We start from the raw sequence: 21,127 nt of genomic DNA, 5'->3' as shown, positions 1-21,127 counted from the left end.
GCCAACTGCCAACCGTTGGAAAATTTACTGGCGACTTTCGACCACGACAGCACGGAAAACGGCATATCGTGAAAGCTGAAACAGAGCACGCGGCCTGCCATCCTGCACGAAAGTGCATCGACTCGTTTGCATTACGCCCAGCGTTCGCTATAACCTTCCGCTATTAATTCAACGCCATCGTGAAAATATTGGTCAATGGTGATTCGATTGCCTTTCTTCAGACGTCAAGACTTCGTAACTGTACAACTGCTACTGTAATGTTTGCGGTATTTGGTGTTCGCTACTGGTGATAGTGGTTGTGTCAACGCAAACAAAGCTGATTGAAGCGCCGGTATTCGAAAGAACGCTCGATCGTCCAATACAAATATTATGAAAAGGGGAAAGCGTTTGATGATGGAAAAACGGTATTGGTTTTGCTAGAAAAAGCGCTCTTGCTGTTTAAATTCTATTTTCTGATAAAATCATATATTATAAGCCTAGAAGAGTTTTGATAATCCGATAACGATAATTGTGCAATATTAAATATTCCATTCTGACACGAATCCTGCAACGTTTTTTCTGACGTCAAAAATATTTCTAATTTTTAAAAAACTCGAAGAATCTGCCATACGTAATTTCTTGTTTCAGTTGTACGTCGAACACTTTCTTAATACGTTACGATTTTCTTTATTTGCTAAACTAAGGTCGAGACTGACATGTAAAAATCCAAGGACAGCTAATAAAACTTGGTAATGATACAGTTTCCTACTTCCGAGAAAAGCTATACAGCGTTTCTCTAGAAGAACACTAATAACTCACTAACGAGCCTCGTAAAATTAATATTTCATTCTAACTTTAATAGAATCTTATTACTGACATAGTTTACTGTCATCGTGCGAGTTCTTCACGCTTCGCTAACTGCGCTAATTATTCGGCTGAAAAAAATCGTACGACGATAAAAAAAAAAACACGATAGTTCCGGAACAATATCGACGAAGAACAACAGCGGGGAAAATGATTTTTCCCGAGCAAGAACGCGATCGATTCGAAAGAATTACGAAGAATTATTTACCGATGGGAATATGGGAGGTACGATAAAATCGTAGACGTGCAGCTGGGACGTGTTACGACAATCGGAGCGTTATCCGTTGCCCGATAAACGTCCGCGTGCCGAATACAGCCACGATGATGGCCGTTGTTTCTGTCACGGTACCATTTGCCCGGAAATTCTCGAGACAATCGTCGATTTAACCCCACCTTCCATCGGACAATGTACGCGTCTCTGATCGTTGTTTTCGACTGCTTTGTATACCTTTCGTCTTCTGTACTCTATAGCAAGCTCTCTATAATCGAAGCCTGTATAGAAAGGTCGGTTCAATGACGATCGCTCAAGGGTATTTCGAAAACTCTTTTGCGCGGAAAACCACTCGATAAAAGCGCGCGAGGTTCCACGCAACCCCCCGCGATTGTGTGCTTTTCGTCCACGCGTCGAATCCAGCTGGATTAATTATGATCCGAGCAGAGAACGCGATTGCAGCATGCGAATGCTGGAATAACACGTCGCGTTCGATCGGAAAAATTTCGCGATCGCGTATTCCGTTAAATGTGATTGGTATGCTCGCTCGTGCGTCAAACCATCGGATTGTGGCGTTTCAATGCGAACGCGTTAACGAGGGCGTATAACGAAAGATTTATCGTAAAATCGTTTGAATCTGGCACGTTCGTCCACGAGAGTGCTTGGACCAGTGACCTTCACGATCTACCGGACACTCTCCTAATTTTCGTGGATTATAGCGTGTCTGTGACATCGATGGCGCCGTCACCGTTGCCAACCGCGACGACTGCTACACGAAGATATAGTCGGAGGAAGAGAATCCAACCGCAAACGTCGAATGTTCTCAGGCTGTGTCAGATTAATGAGAAAATTGTCTTTGACGTTTCTGCGGAAGTTCATCGGTTGAAGAGGACAATTTCGACACGTGGTCAGGCGGCAGAAGCGCCCAGGATAAATTGAAACGTCGACAGGAATATACGGACACAAAGTGCTGAGAGGATTAGACGGGGAATGGATCGATACGAGTTAAACGTAGAAAGAAGTTGAAAAGCAACCGACCGATCGTTTGCTCGGTCGAGGATAGCTAATTCACGTATTCGGCTAAAAACAGACTCGTCGACGGCGAGCCGGCCTTGCCAGCTGGCGAACGAATCATCGAGCTTCCGTCAGGCCTTAGAAATGGAGCACAATGGTTCCGTTCTTTTGACGCGTGACGCGTGTAACCGGTATTCCAGTTTTCCAGACGTTTCATCGGTTATCTTGTAAGCTTCATTGTTTTTTCTCGCCCACGGATCGTTCCGCTACATTGAATAAAAAAAATCTAACGTTCCGTCGAGCGACTAGTTTAAAGATATTAAATTTGAAAAGGATGCACGAGATTCCAAACGGGAACAAGCTTCGCGGTTAAGCCAATTTAAAGACACGTGGGTGGGATAAGTTGCACAAATTGCGAAAAAAGCGAAACGCTGGTGAAGTCGTGAATTCCACCGTAGCTAGATCCCGCAAGACCAAGAACCAATTTAGCGCTCCCTATTATTTAGAGAGCACCGTGAGAATCACCTAGCTGCTTAATACCGGTGCTTACGTACGCCAAGGATAAATCATTCTGTCCCGGGATACGCGAATGTATAATTCGCCAGAGTATTAATCACGTTAATTGCGCGCCTCTGGAAATAAACGCCTTTAACCTATTAATTGAGAAGAACGACAAAGATGATACTGGACCAAGTATCTCGATAATCTCTAGGTGTGCGGATGATTCGTCACGGCACGATAAACGCGACCGGAAAGTTGGAATATCGCGAGCATCATATTGTGACCACGTGATCCAAAAATCGTGTGATTCGTTTTTAATGCAAATTTACTACATGTTTCGTAGTCTGAATATCCAAAGAGGTACTTTGAGCGAGTGCTTTTATCGAATGAACTTCTAATTACCTTAAACGATGAAAGGACCTTCCTTGAAGGAACGAGATTAAAAGAAAAGGCTGCAATAACTAGACCGTCACGTTAGTAACGAGATACTTTCCGGACTCTCAAAGGCTAGCGCAATCATCGAGACACAGGCCCGTATCGCCGCCGACCATCCACCCACGTGATCGAAAACTCATCTCAGAGGAATTATTACGTCCTGCACAATCTCGAACGGATTCATCGTCCCGTCCCTGCGATCGAAACATCAAAGGAGACTTGACGTCCAGACAGCAGGCTCACAGAGGAAAAATATCGAGTCACTTCGCGCACAGGATCTTACGCCTGCACGATCTTCGTATTGTAATTCCTGGTACAATAGAAACAATGCCGTGCATCGAAGAACGAGCGAAACAAGCAGGAATGAACACTAGGAAGAAAATTCGCGTGCAAAAAAACTGGCAACCTGTCAGGATTTGGCTATTTGCTCGATGTTCACTCGAAGGCCGACCACACGACACACAACCGGAACAACGCGGACGAAGGAACGCGTGCCCTCGAGAAGGATCTGCAGAGGAATAGAAAAAGGAGAAGGAAGCGCACCTCGTCGACGACACGGCAGGACAGAGCGTGCGTCCTCCTCGTGGCAACGCGGCAGCACGTCATCTCGATCAGCAGGCGGACAAACTCAAGCGTAGAGAGGGTTGAATACGCACAAGCCGGATCACCTGTACACCGCACGGTCTTCAGGCGAGAACTGAGCCCGCGAGGGAGGGAGTACGAGAGCGACAAAGAGAGAGGACAGAGGTAGAGGATGTAGAAACGAGAAAGGGATAGTTGGAGAATGGAGGAAGAGAGAGGGCGCGCGTCGCGTCGTGTCGCGTCGCGTCGAAGCAACCCCTATCTGAAAATTCGCGGTGGTGGAAGACTTGGAGGGGGATGCACGGAGTCCAACAGCGAAGCCCAACGCGCGCTGATCGGTTAGTACGCGTGCAACGGTCCGAGGGAGGGAACCGGAGGGATACGGAGGAGGCCGACATACGGTAGAAGGGAGGCTCTCTACCGTCGACGAACGCTACCCTCTGCCCTTTCTCTTCGACTACGCTACGCCTCCTACCCTTTTGCACGTAGCGGCGCTGCTGTTGCATCGATCAGCCGTGCGCCGCCACCTCCGACACTCCCGAAATGGTCAACCCTCCACCTCCGGCTACTCCTTCTCTCTTCTTCGCTCGATCTTTCTCTCGTCTCTCTTCCACCCATCGACTGCGTGTTGTGCAACCTGTGCCTGCCACCACCTCCGGAGTCATGCCGGCTAATTTTTTCGCTCATCTTCGTCTACGTTACCTGTCTACCTCTCTCGTCCTCCTTTCCTTAACAGTCTTCTCTTCGTCTCTTTTCTCGAACGTTATCATCGCCATAGCACTGATTTATTACAATTTCACATCTATTCGCCCGATAAGATCGCACATTTCCCCTCCAAACATATCGCGTCGCGGTTGCATGACTCCGCAGCCGAATGTTGTTGTATCGCGGTAGTTCTACCACAGCTGACCTTGACTATTAAAGGGACACTCGTAGGGCAGCTCCGTTTTGTTTCAGTTCGTCGCACTAAACCGAAATTACTTTGTCGAAGGATCGTCGATCGATCTCCGCTCTTCGACGAACCTTCTTCATCCTCTGACAGACATCCCCTAACTTCAACACCTGCTTCTTAAGAGCAACTCTCCAAGAGGGTGAAGTACAGGGTGACCTTGAAACTGGTGGATAAAGAGAGGAATTTGGAAGGGTCGCGCGAACCTCATCCCGAAAAGGAGAGAAACAGTCTTTACGCAGCGATACTCTCTTCGTACGGCCATCCTCTTCCAGCGAAGTTCTCGAGGATCGATAACCTTGAAGACGACGTAGAATCCTCTCGACTCCCTTGACAGATTACGGGCAGATGCGAGGCGGATTCGATGCCGGATGGAGGTATTATCTTTTTCCTTTTCTTGTGAATCTCGCTTATTCTCTGGTCGCTATAAGCGTCAAGGATAGCACAACAAAGAGACGAGTATAGAAGACGATTTGCTCTTTCGGTTTAACACAAGCAACAGATTTCTTTTTTTTTTATCTTTTCTTCCTTCTTTTCGTAGTCCTCTTGGGTTTTTATCACTTTTTATGTTCGTGCTGTAGTTACACGCGCGAGATTCTCTCGTTGCGCAGGTAAAAAGGATTGCTCGTGGGAATGATGAAACAGGAGTGGGCTATTCCAATAACAACGCGGTCGGATATGATGCATTTCGACAGAGGCAAATTTTCACTTCGCTCGCTCGCCGCCGCCGCGTTTCGATAACAAGCCTGCTTTTTCCATCGGGTCTCGGCCGAACCATTCCAAATATCGTAACTTTTCCCCTCGTATCTAACCGGTCTACGTACTTCCTGATACTTCGATATTGATAAACTGTATTCTTATATAAAACGTTATGTACTCTCGTTCATAGATATCAAGGTACTTTCTGGTTCCATATATAAAACACGACGATTGATTTACATTATTAAGGAAACGATTAATCGACCACGATTTCGTATTCATACAAGATAACGATGCAAGAATTTGTAACAGAATCACATGTATGAGATACAAGAGCAACATGATCTATGAAGAATCAAAATATTCTCAACTATTCTAACTCAAGCATATAACAAATGTTAAGTATGGTCCTAGTGAAATTTGAGGCTTATTTGTATAACGGATAATTGATTATTTAAATACTTTTATACGTGTATACTAAATATCTTGTAGTTTCTTTATATTTCTATATATATTCGTACGAATTCGTTTCAAAATCTATCGAGATACTCATGGCAATCGTATGTCGTAACAGCGCTAACGAAATTTCAAGACGTTTCATGTACCACCGATAGTGTTCATAGAAGGTGTCCTCGTGTGTTCGAATATTTTCGTAAGCCTGCGTTTTATACAAACAGCAAACTGGAATCAATCGACGGACGAATAAAATTCATATTCGAAAACCTCGACGAACAAAAATCAAATTTTCTCTTGGACGAGAGACACCTTTGGAATTTTTCTTTCCTTGATGGTAAAAATTCAAATGTGGCGTTTAACGAGGACCGGCATGTGCATGTTATAAAGATAACTCGTAGCGAATGCAGAACGAGAACGAATTCTTAGTGGTTTTGCATCCAACCGGTTGCGAAATCGCGTCTGAACGGGGACAAACGTTCGTCGATCCCTCGGCACGTCTCTTCCACTCATCCACATTGCTCTCGTGAGTGACATGACTGGAATCCGCGTATGGGTCTGCCGAAATTCCAGACGTATCTAGCTGGATAGGCTCCCGACGTCGTCCATTTCGAGAAACCAGAGTAATAGGAGTCCAATGTGAGACGACGCCATGTACTCTACTCGAGAAATATCCAGCGAAACCATTCACCAATTTCTTTCCTTGGATAGAATTCAAAAAATTCCATGGCACGTGTTACTTCGCGTGATTTTAATCAAACGAACATTCGCAAGAGATTATATCTAAGTAATTCCGTTCCCTTTCGATTAAATATTTGTTCGCAAACGTGCCGCGTTTTACCTAGAAAATATGCTTTCCGTCGGCACGTGATAAGAACCTTTAATGATGCACTTTGAACTTTATTTTCTAAATGTATCCACGAGCACACGAGAAAATATTTAACTTAGCATGTCGATAGATAGCGAGACAAACATTTCATTTGTCGAAAGATGCATACAGAGATTTGGCGAGGATATGCGTAAATGTGTACCCGTGTGAAATCTCAAATAAAAGTAAGTCTTGAATAAAAGTCTAATTAAAAGTATAATGGAAAAGCTGGAGAATTTTATGTGAATCATTGAAAAATAGAATAAGTTTAATGTGAGACTCTTGTACGAATCATAACGACGTACAACAAATCGATAGAGTTGGCGTATATCATTGTAATTGTAAATATAATTACAATTGCTCTTAATTACTTTTGTTTAAAAACCATAGAAAATCTATTGTTATTAATAATGGCATCTGATGCATATTACGAACTGTATGAATTGCATGCATTTTTTAATTTTCATTGTATATCTTCGTTGGTGCATAAAGTATCAAATGTAATAATCTTTAAATTTAAGAGATACTTTAGTCTTCTTAGTTTTGAAAAAATTATATTAACTACCCTCATTACGCTTCTTTTCGCGTTCCGTTTATTATGTAAATACACAAATCCCACATATATTCTCAGTAAAGGTATTTGCCATCATAAATTGCAGAAATCTGATCGGAAGATTTCACGAATGGTTACAGAGCTTCTGTTTGCTTCTCCAAGCACTAGCATAAAGAGCGTCGATAGTCGTGATATTCTTCCAAACTTCGCCTCGGTTCTTTTTTTTTTTTTTTTTTTTTTTTCGTCGACTAGAACAGTACTCTTGAAGAACTTTTCAATTCCCCGGAAATCTCATCGAGTGGTAGGCGCTTGAGAGCAAAGCAGCTCGTGCTCGAACTTCGCAGTTATACCAGGTTAATTATCGAGGATTAATTTCGGGTCTCTAGCACAGGCGTCATTGGGGTAAAGGGACGCGACGAAGTCTCAATCGGACGCCTTCGTTGTATACTAATCGAAAGTGGGAAAGAACGGGATGCTCGATGAAAAATCGAGAGGCGGCGTCATTGAACGGTGTTTTCCTTCCCAACACGTTCCCACCGTGTTCGTTTACAGATTGCTCTCTCCAAACGTTTCTCTCAGATCGCGATTTCTTTACGCTACCGAATCGAACTTTTCTGACGATGAGTTATGCGATTTCCTTTTACAGCGTTCTACATAAAACAAAAACCTTTCTGAACAAGGTAAAGAGAATTTAATAATGGATATTTCGAAACACCATTCTAGCTTAGTATAGAATTATCTTAATGAATATAATTTAGTATTCCCGACATTCTTAACGTGAGCGCAGTGGCCTTTCTAGAAAGGATATTACGATCTTCTTAGAGGTCGCGATTCACAGATTGAGGATCTGGATTCTCCAAGATCCTCAACGATCAAACTCCTCGTGTTTCACCATTGCTTCGGGAATAATCTGATTTAACGCCGCTATTTAAACTCTCTGTCTCTCTCTCTCTCTATACAATAGTAGCAAACGATCCAAGCGTAACTTCCAGCACTCCATATCCCGTACACTGAACGCACACTTTCCGGGCCATCGATTTCCCATTTCCTTCGAACTGCCTGCTCTGCTACTCTAATCCCCCTAATTAAGGTTCACGCGCTAAAACGACCGCGTTATCTTCGTATCGATACTTTCTCTACCTATAGACTTGCCTTCGATTTATGCTCGAATTCCACCGCACTGATCTCACACTCTCGCGTTATTCCCACTTGGGAATAAAGTGACAGGATAAATTGTAAATAAATCGTTGTCGTTTCAGCGACGAAAAAGGAAACCGAGATCGATAAGTTCGTCCGATGTTCTATAGACTCTTGACGCCTATTCTTTGCTCCCAGTATAGACTCTTTTGTGATCCTTATTCTACTGAATTCGTTCCCATTAATTTCATTGGAACCAGGGCGGCTATAGTTGTCACCGGTTACGTGTAACAATCTGTCGACTGCTTTTTACCTTTCCTAAAGATACGACTGTTGCGCCAATGTTCGGCTTCAATGGTATCTTTTGCCTACGAGACGAATCGGATCGGACGTGTTCCTTCTCAATGGCAGTCTATCCCTCAGGAACTCGTTCGTCGACGTGTGACTCTGACGAGAGTTAGGTGAATCTGCGAGCCTCGTATTTAGGCGCATCGAGATCGATCTCCTTTCATAAACCACATCGGAGAGATCTTTCTTTCTTTGAGACGACAAATGTGACGCGACACGCTGACATTCTTATCGGTACATAACACTCGTTGGTAACGACTTTTGGATCGTAGCACTGGTCAATGGATATCGCACGATACTATCGATTAAATCTATTTTTCTAACTCGAAGGACCAAGCGTGAGCAAATTTAGAGCCGGGTGAAAATAACAAATGCAAGTGATTACTGAGAATCATTGCTCGTTAACCTACTCTACGTGTTATTGTTGTAAAAAGACGATCTTCCCTCACCATCAAATATTTGTGTTCACGATCAGCATAAACTCGCAAGTTATTAGTAAACATTTTACGACTACTTTACGATATTCTCGCGAATGTTGTATCTAACAAAGTTACCAGCAGTTCTCGAAAGCTACAAAAATAATTTTGTATATCTACAATACTGTCTTTCCAAGGGATGTACACGTTTTACAGAACATGTTTGCGAGTATTATGCAAGCAGACAACAAACAGACATTCCAACATTCAAAATGGTTGTTCGTTTCTTTGTATCATAAGATTTAGGAAGATAAAACAGCAGGCACCAAAGGGTGCTGTAAATTAAACTCTCCTGAGTACTGCATCGTGCAGGAGGAAAATCGACTAAATTCTTTTCCTAATTAGTTGTACTAAGAAGAAAGGGGTGAAACAATTAAGAGATATGGAACAATTACGTGCAATATTCTGTATAACAGACCCTCGATGCTATTAGACTTGACGATTAAACCAAACTCCAACCTAATTTTAACCCATTGCATTATAATGTCAAGTACACTCGTGCAACAGATTATGGTTCCAGTTGAACAAAGACAGATTGTACTAATAACGAAGCTTAATTTCAACGCTAAATAAAGCTTCAATTCTTTAACAAGGATCACCAAATATGAATAATGTATACTGTTTTATTATTTTGAACCTGATATCGTATTATAACAGTGAATAGTCGAAGCTTACTTAAACACCTATTTATCTCAGTGTATCTCAGTGGCAAAGTGTTAACGTAGTTCAAAACGTAGAGTTCGTTGTACGTAGACGATTATCAACTCTAACAGGCAATGCAGAACAAAAACTATAGATATGTCCAAAATATCAAGCATTCTGTGTCTTAACGTAGTTTCATACGCACGACTTGGTCTCCCATTATCTCAACGGGCCTATTGGCCCGGTTCAGTTCGATTGATCGACTACGGCGTTCTGATTACACCGAAGAAATGCACTCTGAAAATGGACGTGGCTCTTGGACATCGGCCAGCATGATATTTCGAAGATGAGTCGCGTTTTTCTCATCTGACGTTGCCGGTAGGAAAAAGTCCTAGAGAAAATTGAAACCTCCTGGTACGTGACTCTGCCGTGACTCGTCTCCGCTACCTACGTAAATAACGGAGGATTCGTTGCCCTGCTGCGATACACAATTCCCTCTACTGAGATTTCACCGCCACGATCCTAAGATACGGGAAGAGAAAACGTCGTTAGTGACTTAGCGTTTCGTCCGGCATGAAAGATCGCTTTTTCTCCAAAGAGAATCGTAAGGAGATTTGCTGACACGTTGAAACGATCCATCCATGTTTCTGATACATTAGAAAAATTTGTTGGATTGTTGCTTTCGATGGTATCGAGAGACAAGAGGAAAAACACATGTGCGAAAAGACTACACGTTGTAATTACTATTGTTTACTCGCTTAGTCGCAGACAATTTGTCTCTAATGAAATTCATCGAAATCGATGATCTATGACAATTTTCCTCCTACCAAAAAAAGTTTATACAAACGTTTAAGATTTAACATCTAAGCATAAAAATTATTTGGAAGGCTAGCAGCAGAGCCATCGTGTAACATCGTTAAATTTCTCGCGAGTGCTTAGAAATTTTTGCAGCTAAAGTGCTGCTATTACACTGTACAGATATTCGTATTATTCTACAGTGGATTCCATAAACGACGGACGCAGCAGCTGCTTTGTTCGCGAGTGTTAAATAGGATTAGACGACACGCGCGAAACGAATATTAAACAAAGAGCAACCTTTTCAAGTTTCCCCTTTATTTCACCCGTGGAATTTCGTCTGTCTGGTGCAAAAAAAAGATTTTCGAACGTAGTGGGTATCCACGCGATAGCGAAGCGTTTCACAAATCCATGAAGCGCACTGATGAAATTGACGGTGTAGCCGTATGTATCTCTGGTCGGCATAGAAAGCACGCGGCTGCACCCTACGAACTCGATAAACGAATTTCAGGTAAAAGCGGAGTTCAATTCGCTATCAGATCCGTCTCGAAGTCGAAGGTCTCTGCGTCAGTCTAGTCCGATCTTCCCTCTCGATCGATTCCACCATATTCCGTGATATTGCTGGTTCAATCTATCCCGGTAGTGCAATCGTGTACGTCACAGTCGGAATAGATCATCGATTATCGATCGCCGAGAGTCGAACGTGAAAGGAACTTCTCATTCGTGCACACGGGGGAACACGACCTGTTCCGGGTCAAAATTACTGGACGACTTGCGCTGTAATTTATTCCGAGCTCACCCTCGTGGATCACTCGCCTTCTGACCAGGAGTTTCTCGAAATTTAGATTTAAAGCGGTTTAGATGAAAAATCGAAGGATTCGACGTGGCTCGTTATTTAAGGCATAAAACGTTCCCGGCATTCGGAGCGAGTTACACAGCACACTTTTTGCCCATTGTATACTCAGCAGACCTCGGAAATCCTGTTCCATTTAAAAATCATTTTACCCTCGTCAATACATATACCACGATAGACCGCGATCCAGAACATGGTTCTTTCTCTCGGTTCGTTTTAATCGAACGCAAAAAGGTAGCGAAGAGGTTCGAAAGCGAACGACCACAAAGGCGGTCGGAAAGCTCGGCGGAAAATGGTTCCGCGAAATGGCCGGAGTTCCCCACGACCGGGATATTTCTAGTTTCAAACACGGCGCTGGCATTAACGATCGGACGTATTGCTCGTTACCGCAGTACCGCTTTATCGTTCGCGAGATTTATGTCAAGTGTATCGAAAGACTCGGGCATTTTTATTTGATCGAGATAATGTCGACGTCGCAGCTCCTTTGTTCCTCGCTACAGTGGCCGATTCTACGGACCGGGCCACGACCAGTTATCGAGAGTTATCGAGCACAGAGGGAAGCTTCTTTCTCCTCGTTTCTTCATGGGATTTGCCCGAGCCAAGGAGCGCTTCGATGCACTCCGATGTCACGCTTCGATATACCCGGCCCCCTGCGTCGAGACGATAATTGCATCGTCGAAAGTCTTACCTTTCCTTCCTTCTATTTTTTCCCTTCTTTCTATTATCCTTCCTCCTTTCTTCCTCGTTTCCGTTGATTAATTAAAATCCGTACGGAATTTTTTCCCCTCTCGGTAACTCACGATGCTCCGAGAATTATACACACGGGAACCGCTTTCTACACGTAGCGAGCGGAGAAAGAAATTACAGAGGAACTCGTGTCACGTTTCTTCCTGTGCTCCGCTTTCGACATTTTTTACCGACTAATAAACGCTCGTTAATGAGCATCGGTGATCTATCTCCTTCGTGTTCCAAATGGAGAAGTTCAGTTGCGCGAGAACTCGTTAACGCGCGATCGAATGTGATGTGGAGAACTTATGCAAAGCATCCAACGAGCTAATCTTTCTTCGTTTTTAGAGACATAAGAGAGAATCTGTCTTGCGGAAGGAACGACGATGCTTCTGCCGGTGAAACGCGCTCGATGGACGTTCCAGCAATTCCAAGAGAATTAGTTCCGGTTTCTACGCTTTAATAACCGAGAAATTATCGTTGTAGTGTAGATACATCTTGCTCGGGGTACAGAGACGATGAAGTCGTGAGGAAGAAGCCGACGTTGGAACCGAGCTAAATCTACCGGTCGCCCGACGACTTTTTTCGCAGCCCACTTGGAACCGTACCAACAAAATCCCGCGACTATATGCGGTGAATCGAAAAAAGGGACACGAACTGCACCGACCGAGGGAAAAATTTTATTACCATCCGACATCCCTTAGCCGTGTTTTCCGATAGTATTAAAACACGGTCGCGAACAAGCCGCCGACACGCTCTAGAATTTGGCCCGTCTTCAAAAGAATTGGCTTACCCGTTTTTCTTTCTTTTTTTTTTTATTCTCCGCTGAATGTTAAATATTCTGACCGAAGTTTTGTTCACGAAATCCAAACAAGTGTACTATTGGTTCGCATTAACGAAAGTGTACATAGCTTGTTTGAAAAGTAATAAGATTCTCAATATTTTCATTTAAGTAAATTCATTCATTAGTAACTGATAATTTATTTTATTCGACGCGTGTTTGTTCAATGTAAATATAAAGCTGAAAATGATTAACTAATAAGTGAATAGATTTCTATAGTTGTAGTGTCCGTATTACGAATTCTTTGATTGGAATTTGGAGACTTAGGAAAGTAATTACAGAGAACCAAATCAGGTGAATATAGTGGATTCTTGTTAAAAAATTCTCGTACAATATACTTTAATCATTATAGTATTATATATTTGATATTCATAGAATATTGATAGTAATATATATAGACATAATCTCAAAACAATCGTAAAAATTTGTAGATAGTATCTACATAAAAACTAAACAAAGAAGATTTCATTATATTTCAATTAAACTGGCTATATCACAGTATAATATCACGATTAAAGCCAATAACAGTAGTGCCGGCTCAGACACTGTCCGAATCTACTTATTCTGCCGAATATAGTAGGAACAATCGTTGAAAATTTCCAATACAAATTGAACGCTATCTAAATTAATACGAAAGATTATCGTCAATGATTATCTTCAAGACAATCTTTATTACAGTATTATAAGAATAACGAGTCAATTTCTGAATTCTAAATAGGATTTTCCTCGTTTCTTTCATTTATTTTTAGCAACTATTTTGTCTGTTATATGTTTGACATCCATGAATAATTGATATACATAAAATAACTAAATTGGTAGATCGCGTTTGCCCAACGATTTAGGAAAATACGAATCCTGCTATTTTTCAGTCTGTGTAAGCGAGGACTCGACACGGAGAAAAATGACAAGCTCAAAAGTTTGAAACTCGCCGGAACAAAGATTACTATGACAATGTACTTGTAACACAGAACGTTCATAATACGGACGTGGTTTTTAGATAGGAGAAAAATTCGGTCGGCCATCGATTCCTGCATTGGAGGAAAAGTTTCACGGACTGGTTACAGCGGTGATTACTTTTCTTATTCCGGGAGTGGCGCCTTTGTTCCGGAGGTGGCAAACTTTGCCAAACACGCGATCCGTAAAGATGAATCGATGCGAGTCCTAAGTTTTCTCAGCCAGTGGGCTTCTCTTTGGATTCGTCGCCGAATACACGAGTCTCGTCCTCTATGAAGTCGCGATTGTCTAGATTCAGAAAACAACCAACGTCGAAATTAATACTTCATTGTGGAAGTTTACAATGAGATACAAAATATTTTCGATAAGTGAGAATTTCCAAAAATGATCGTTTTAACAGTCCAATAGAATGACTGTATCAATAGTCTACGTTCAGAAGAACGCAGTATGCCTCGACCAGATTATTACTCTTTTCAATCATTTCGTATTAAAATACCATCTTTCTAGCCATCAAGTGGCGCAAAAATCAAGCAGTCGACTAGCATACTTTCCCCACATAGCCCTCGACTAACACCACGTTAATAGGGAATTTAATATAAACAGATACAACCAGAAACGTAATTCTAAATATTTTACTGGCTGTGTATACGATACCAAAGTGCTTATACTTGTTGATGAACGAGCGAGTAAGTAAATACATAATTAAAACAGCGAACTCGACACAACGGAACAAGGATACCGTGAATTCCACAGTTGCAAGTTCTTTCCGCGTCCAGCTGCAAACCGCGACATCCCGTAAACTTTTCAATTACCACTACCTCCGAGATAGAATGCTGTCCGACATCGTTTCCAAGAAGAAACCGAATTCTTTCTTTTGTTAGCGCAACTTTCACCTGTGCCCCGAGTCCCGTTGGACGATCGAACGATAAAAAAGAAAATAAAAAAAAGTAGCAGAACTAACTAGATTCGTCTCGACGACTCAACACGCAGCGCAGATTCGTAGAGAGAATGAGACGATGCTCGCGCGTGAATTCGACGAGAAAGCACGAATGAAAGGCCGACCCTAGCCAGACGACGATCCAGGATAATCTTCCTGATCCGTTTATGCCGCGGATTTCGATTCACCGGGGAAGGTCTCGCGAGATATTGTGTCCTCGTTTGCGATTCACGAATTCTAATCGTGCCAACAATGCCCGGATTAAGATGCATAAACGAACCTATCCGATCATTCCCCGTTTCCCATTCAACAAGATGAACTTACACTGACTGCCGCTTGTGCACGGAACTCTGCGCTTTGGATTTTCGCGCGGCTTCAATACCTGCTGATAAGAATAACGCTGGTATTATTGGGAAGCGATCATGGGAATTGACGTTCGTTTTCGTTGCCTGTCGAGAAATCAGCCGGTTCATTAAGAGCAATCGGTTGATAGTGCGAATTAAGAGCGCACGCCAGCTTGATCAACTGAATAGATGATTCGTGATCTTATCAGCCGTGGAAACAGCCACGTGCCACGGGGTTCATTGAGGCAGGCGATACAGAATACTGATAGAGAGCTCCGAGCAATTTGTCATTGCTTGTACAATGCGTACGAATGATACATACAAATGAATGAATTTACGGATCGACACGTGTGGCGAACTGTCGATGAAAGATATCCGTATCATTCTCTCACAAACTTGATTCTATTAGTACATAGATCTGCGAAAGCATTTGTACATGACTTTTATACGAGTGTGTATATATTTTTCAGAGATCACAAAAGTATTTACATAGTCCATTATGCATTGTATCAATCAGCCTCAATGTCGAGTGGTGTACTACCTATATATTTAAAACGTGTCGTAAGATGTAAGACGTACTGTTTGTATATTAATTTTTCAATAAATATATGTTTACATATCTTGTAATTTTTGTGTATTATACATTTTCAGATTGGTTTCAAATTTTACCTATGTAACCATTACATTCGTGTATCGTTACAACGCTAATAAAATTGCAGAGTATTTCATATAACATATACAATACGAACGTAAAAGTTTTTTATGGCAAGTGTTCAAGTACTTTCGTAAGCCAGCAATCTTACACATGAGTGAATTTGCGGATCGTACGAGCAATAAATGGCCGATAAACATTACCAGTAGAATCTTCTCTTAAAGTTACGTTTAGCAGTATGTAATCTTACTAACCGACACGAGAGACGTCAATGGTGTTAGAACGCGCAAATTGCAACAGTTTATGAGAAACATAAGAGGATATTACGTCGATGGAGCGCTACATGTAGCACACAGATCCTGCCATTGAAGATCGTCGTGGCGCTCGTAAGAACAGTCTCACGGATGGTAGACGCAATCGAGGCGACCGATGAATAATTCATCGACATTAGATTCTTGATAAATTTCCGCCGGGGAAATTACTTTCGCGGTCAAATCGCCCGTAAAAGATGCGCGCTCTATCATCTTCGCGAACCAATCGTCGGTAGAACCGCCGATAGAATCATTGATAGAACGGTTCATAGAATCGTGTGCAGAATTTTTCATGAACTCGACGATAGAATAGAAATACATGTAATAAGAAAAATAGAAAAATCCTAAGGAATAGAATAATATTATGGAAAGTATAAACATAACGATATCGGTGAGAATGTATCACCCAATGTAACTCTCAGACACTTTAACGTAGAGAATAAGAATCGTTAGGAATGACCACTGCGCGTTTCTTGATCGCTATCACGATAGGAACTCGTCTCGTGGATAGGCGTCAATCATCGTGCCAATCGTAACATCCGGCGGTGTCAATCAGTCGAACAATACTTTCGATCGTGTACGGTCGACGAGAGTTTTCATGATGTTCGACGATAGATTTCAAAGAACGTCGTTCCCACGAGTGATATTAATCGACCATGCTCGTGTTGCTACGTTTCGGATGTCGACAGATCGTTTAATCCCATTGCAAGATCCACTCGAAGGATATATCGGGGGAAAAATGTGCAACACGTAATTCCATGCAGAGAACGGAAGTACGGCAGAAAGACAACGAAAAGGTTGGCCAGGCGTAACCACGAATACGACAACGTCGCGAACGCTGACTCAGCGACAAGGTATTTTAATGCAGCGCGATTATTTACAACAGCGACCGTCGTAAATTGTATCGCGTAAAATATGAAGCCGGCATTACGTGCACCACTACAAACGATTGATGAGTCGGTGAACTGTTCTTATCGGAAATTAAACGTTGCCAAATTCGTGGCCATGTGTTACATTCCTAGTTTTCACTTTTTGTCCTTCACTTTGCTCTTTGATAACGCTCTTTTGCGCGTTATTTTATCAAAGGAGCGTACAATGACAAATTGTGTTCGGCTGAAGGTTGCTTTAAGTATTTAATAGACATAACGAAAGCTCACTGATTTTCCCAACATACGATTCTTCATTTATTCCGCCTTATAGCTATAAAATCATTAAAGAATTTTTCATTTTCGTATGATAATATGATAAGAAACAAACTATATCGTATCTGTAAATCGTGTTAAAAAACGATTCATCCTTCTCATCCCCAGAAGATTATATTCAACAGAAAAAGACAAAACGTGCTAGAAAACTACTTCAATCTTGTCTTACAACAGGAACTCAATATACAAGAAAATGAAATTCTAACAAAATCATTTATAAGTTTAAATGCTCTAAGGAGATTTTATCGCACCGTATCTTATGCCTCGTACGTGTATAAGAATAAAAAATCTTAGCATGGTTTTATAATCAATGTGGTAGATTACATTCAGATAAATAGATTCACTCGACGACAGTTCATTTAATTGGGTAGTAACTATTTATTTTTCCGCTACCAATTAAAATTTCTACTCTGTACCATATTTCTAAGACTCTCGGCCGGTTCGTAACGAGAAAGAACAGCAGCATCTTCGCCGTGATTTAGGCTACCTGTTAATGAGGCCTCCGTCACAAAGTTATCGAGCAAGGCTCGCGTAGAACAGAAGGAAATTCCGCGAGAGACAGCGTCGAATGTTCGACGAGCACGAAATTAATTGCTCGTCACGGCCCGTTCCCCTTTGCCGCACACGGAGCTCGGGATAAAGTGTCAAGGGAGAGGGCTTCTTCATGCTCGCGAGATCCTCTCGTCTCATCTCGAGCCTTCGCGCGCTTGACAAAGTGCATATGAAATATAACGAGAATGTGGGATGCGCCTGCATCCCGTGGGGCAATTTCGCACGAACACGTTATTACTCGAAGTGTGGGAAGGAGGTCCAAGAATGTACGGTAAATTTACCATTCCTTCGTAGCGAATATAAAATTTTCCTAATCGAAGCTTCTCCGATCTCGTTAACGTAAGCGAGGTGTAATTATGGCAATATATTTATGGCCCGATAGAGGCTTATGATGTTGCAGTTAATTATAACAGATAGTAAAGGATTATTCGTATTTGTAGATCAACGGCTTGGAAAAGTTGAATTTGAACTAATAGTCCAAAATTTATTGAGATATATGTGATAATAAATTCTGATTATGCAATTATTTTGACAATAGATTCTAAGGCGATTCGCCAAGGTTATTCAAATTCAATTGGTAGCTTGAATAAAGGAAAAAAAGTATACTGATTATTCGTATTAAAATCCAAATTTATATTCTGTATATGAATACTTTAATCAGTATGAATTTATGGTATTAAATTTTACAAATAGCGCAGAAATATCAGAAAGAATTGAATCAAAGATTTTACGCTGCACTATTTTACAGAACAACGATGCAATATACATAGTTCGTGATTAACAATGTAATAAGAAGAAGATCTCAAATATCACAAGTAAGAAAGAAAATTATTATGCATGCAAACAAGTATATCGGTAGATTGTTATAATAATATGTTAGCTAAATGACTGTACCCTGAGAAGTAACTGGATACACTGAAACTCAACTGTCTTGAAGCTTTGGCCAACAAATACAAATTCTAACACTACTCAGTATGGTATATCGCAACTTGATAAACATACGAACTAATGGACAAAATTTGTACAATCTACCACGGTATGCATTATAATCAAAACTAAAACGCTTGTTTGATATAATCCTGTAATAGTAAACAGATGACAAACGATACGCGAAAACAACCTTGTAAGAACACAAACACGTGTTCTAAATTTCATTCTATAATTTGATTCACTTTACTCGATTTGAGTTACTCATTATTCATACACATCAACTCGAAGTAAAACAGATCTTACACAAGTTGTCTACAATTGTTTCATAACAGAGAATCTCTCGACGTTCGAATTTTATTAGCAACAGGATAGGAGACACGATAAAAATGGAAGAGCGGAGAAACGTTAATGCATTCGTTTCCAATTTCCCTTGGCCAAGCTTTTGCAATTAGCCCGATTTCACGGGTAGTGTTTAATATTAAACGCGATGACGCGGCGTGAATCTAATGAATTCATTTATCACGGCTCACTTATCCCTTCGATCGAGTTTCTACTACGAGTCAAGTCAGGTATTCTCGTCTTCTCGGTTCCTCTCTACGTACCGCAATTTCCCAGGTACTCGTATATGGCCACTGTTTTACGATAAAGTACTCACCTGCAACAGAAAAGAAATATCGATATCGATTATTAAAACGTTCCTCGAGACAGAGTAGCTCGCGACACGCGCACGCATGCTCCGCGTTTTATTACCAGTCCGACTGTATGCACCACTGCGTAAACCAGCTGTTGCAGAGCGCCCGTAAATTCTATTCTAGAGTACATCCGCCGTTTATCGTTTGAATAATAATGGAACAGAATGGAGGAAAACGATGTTTGTAACCATAATTCAGAGGTTAAGATGTTGAACGATGTACGTGATGAAAAATACAGAAATAATATTTTCTTTAATGGAAGCGGACGAATAAAGCTTTAAACGCTGTAAGTGCTAGAGGTCAGTTGGAGTTGATATACGAATACGCCACTTTTATCCTTCGTTTTCTATGGAGTAATATGGAGGAAAATGCATTGATTGGAAAGGAGAGTGGCATTATTTTTCGATTAAGTAAGACAATGATTTTACAAACTTCAATTCATTACAAATATACATATATGATGGAACCATCATAAAGGTTCTATATAATTATTTTAAGAAATTGATATCGTGATTGTTTCGATTCTGTTTTGTTAAGTATTTAAACTTTAAATTCAACAGCTGCATTTAACAAAAAGAAAGATTGAATAAAGTACCACGTTTTTATAAATTCATTCACGAAAAGCTGATCTGTGGCAATATTTTTATACATAGAAAAACAGCCCAGCAGAGCGTCAATCGACGATTGAAAAATGATAACGATCAAGTGTTATTTTTCGCGCCTCACTATGTCACACATCGTGCAAGATAGTAATCGTTAATCACCGGATAAATCAATTCACGGTTCGATTAATAATCCCATCGCTTCGGATTTACGCAACTGCATCGGGCTACCTTCACCGATCAGATTTCCCCGCGACATTCGTCCCTCTTTCATCGCCTCTTTCCTTAATGCATTTTACACCCCTTGCGGGGGAATGACGCGGAATGCAAAGCAACTGGAACTTTTCATTTCCTGTTATCGTTCCGGTTGGAACGCTGACCCCGAATAGCGACAAAACATTGTTATGACTGAGAGGATAAATCCAACAATGCCGCGAGAATGGAATTTTAAAGGGAAGTGGAAGCTGGCTAATTTCAATTAACCTTTCACGTTAAATCCGAGAGAAAAGAAGGGAAAGGTCACGCGCACGAGGGCGTTCACGTCAGTACACGCCATTTACAACGATATTTTTACGCTTTCCCCTTTCGTTCTTTCTCGACTTTCCAAAAGAACGATAATCGAAACAGGTAACCCCATAGCCTCAACCTTTCGCCTGCGTTGTAAACTCGATAAAACTTTTTCAAAAGGAAATGGGAGAAAAAAGAAAGATTCCAATTCCCACGCGTAATCGAACCTCGATACCATTCGTCGATACAGAAGGATATGTAACCACATCCGCTGAAAGCAATCGAACAGCGTAAAAACTTTCGAAAACAGGCTACAAAAGCGTTGCCTGAACAGTGAAATATCACGCTATCCGATGTCCCCGCGATTCGAAAGCAACGCGAAAATCTTACGATACTCGAGTATCGATGAGCCAAACGAATAGAGTTTACGAGAAAATATCGTCGACCATTAAAGCAGCGGAGGACAAGGAAGGGGAAAAAAAGAGGAGAATGGAGCGGACAGGAGTGGCAGTCGTTTA

At 41.5% G+C, this 21,127-nt stretch overlaps 1 protein-coding gene across 28 annotated transcripts in view; it reads right to left on the bottom strand.

Annotated features, from left to right (window-relative positions):
• LOC126868279 (MAP7 domain-containing protein 1) overlaps positions 1-21,127 on the bottom strand; it is a 207,000-nt gene that overhangs the window by 67,279 nt on the left and 118,594 nt on the right. For 8 of the 28 annotated variants that reach the window (XM_050623559.1, XM_050623566.1, XM_050623571.1 and 5 more), the window contains exon 1: positions 3,548-3,709. The exons of 17 other annotated variants lie outside the window; for them this stretch is intronic. The gene's annotated coding sequence lies outside the window, so the exon portion shown is untranslated. Of the gene's footprint in view, positions 1-3,547; positions 3,711-21,127 lie in introns of those variants that run through there. 3 more of the 28 variants (XM_050623565.1, XM_050623564.1, XM_050623588.1) reach the window with 2 other exon arrangements.

Source organism: Bombus huntii, chromosome 8, assembly GCF_024542735.1.
Source record: "Bombus huntii isolate Logan2020A chromosome 8, iyBomHunt1.1, whole genome shotgun sequence".
Lineage (NCBI taxonomy): Eukaryota > Metazoa > Arthropoda > Insecta > Hymenoptera > Apidae > Bombus > Bombus huntii.
Note: the sequence above shows the minus strand (reverse complement) of the source record. Positions and strands in the feature narration are given on the sequence as shown.